Below are 2,098 nucleotides of genomic sequence, written 5' to 3'. Positions count from 1 at the left end.
TCAAAATATTCATCGTCGGGTAAAAGAGAGTAAAGGGGAAGCCTTTTGAACACAGGGAGCGTGTGATAGTATCACAAATGTGGAATGACAGGACAGTGTGGTGGGATTGTGTGTTAATAGACTGTGGGCGGAACGCAGAAGTCTGAAGCGAACAAACTTTCGTTTGAGGGTATGCTGTACAGAGCTCCCATTACCAAGACGAAACCAGCAGGCAGAGACTGTGACATTTTTGGGAGATAAAATTTGAGCAGGTGCCATTTTAACACGGCTGTTGTCAGAGGACACTTAAACAGCACTAATATTCATTGGCATGTTCTCTGGTTGGAAGATTTAGATGTGACAGGACTTCTCAGTTGTGTCCAGGAAGGAATCCTGTTATAATAGGCGAGCAGGCGGACAGGTGGAGAATCCATCCTGGATCTAGTACTAGAAAGTTAAACGGAATAGGAACAGATCTCTCCGCGGGACAGCATTTCAGAACGATAGAGCACAGATTCTCAGCATTTACTAATACCTTACACTAGGATAGGAGCAGACAATATGGAATGTATTTAGTTAATGCTATCAGGTAGGAATTTGTTCGCCGAATTTGGAAAGTGATGTACAACAGAAACATAGAGATTGTTAATGGAACACCAGATTGTGGTTCACGATCGGCTTGTTTATTAGAGGCGGGAAAAGTAATGTAACACAGCTTGATAAGAGATATGGAACGCTTCAAGAAGCAAAAAGAAATATACTTAAGGTTTTGGAAGAAACGATCGGGCAGAGCTCTAGTGTGTCACAATGTAGCCAATAGGGAATTTAACAATGGACTTGGAAGGTTTGAAATTGGAACATGAGAAGGCCTCAGAGAGGCGCATTAAGGTAGGTGAAAAACAGGAAGATGACGAGGGAGAAAGTGGCAAAGATCAAAGAATAAAAAGAGGGGTATGTGTTTGGAGAGCAAGGAGGCAGTGATGGTCCTTACTGAAACTGTGCTTCGATATTCACCAGTGAATACGACATTGATGAACGTGAATACAGATAAAAAATGCAGGATTGTTGGGACATGCAGACGCTTAGAATTACGAGCTAGAAACTGGGAAAACATGAAAATAAAACATTCCCCGGTGCTGGAAGGGAAGTACACAAGGTAATTAGGGAAAGCGAGCGTAAGCATTCCTGGGCTATTGGACATGCCATTTGCGTCACCACCAGCCACAGAAGTAGTGCGGGAGGTTTGGCGAATGGCAAATGTTATTGCTTTGTTCAAGAAATGTGATGTGATCCAGAGAATTAAAGGCCAGTGAGTCTTCGGTCGGTAGTGAGGAAGGTATTGGAAAAGTTTCTTGGAGGCGGAATTTATGAGTATCTGGACAAACGCATCCTAGTTGGGAATAGTCAGCATGGTTTCTGACGGCAGGACGTCCTTTATGAGCCAGAATAAATTAAATGCACAACTGAGAAATGGGCAGATGAAGTCAGAACAGTCCGGCTGATGGTCATTAATTGTTAAGGTGTTTGACCGGGTTTCCTCTGGTGCAAGCATTCTGAACGTCAGATGACCTGGGAGAGACTATGCAATGACAGCTGACTGCATAGATTAGAACTGGCTTACCGAGGGATGGCCGATGAGGCAGTGGATGAAGATGTTCCGCAAGGAAACGATCATCTTTAGTGCACTCTACAACTATATCTACACTGTACTATTACAGTGTTCTGAGACGAACATTAAGTTCACCATCCTGCAGTACTTGCATAATTTACTGAGTTAGGGCTGATGATGAAATCAAGATACTGAATTCGGACTGAAACAGCACGCTCTCTAAATTGAACTCACGTTTATCAATTAGAGGGCCGATGCTACGATTACATCAAAAACAATCTTTTCCAATGGAAATCTGCATCTCAAAATGGGCATTTCATTCTTCTTCAGCATCCTTCGTGCTTCCCAAATAAACCAGCCTCCCATAATCCGAATTCCAAATTCCCAAATCAAGAACACACGAATTTGCCTTAATGTCAATTTACCTTTGAGCAGCGGGTTTATCGTAACTAGAATACATAATCTAACATCTCGATCACTTTAACTATGATTTCACTTGCCAGTGTGAAC

Source organism: Hypanus sabinus, unplaced genomic scaffold, assembly GCF_030144855.1.
Source record: "Hypanus sabinus isolate sHypSab1 unplaced genomic scaffold, sHypSab1.hap1 scaffold_160, whole genome shotgun sequence".
Classification (NCBI taxonomy): domain Eukaryota; kingdom Metazoa; phylum Chordata; class Chondrichthyes; order Myliobatiformes; family Dasyatidae; genus Hypanus; species Hypanus sabinus.
Note: the sequence above shows the minus strand (reverse complement) of the source record.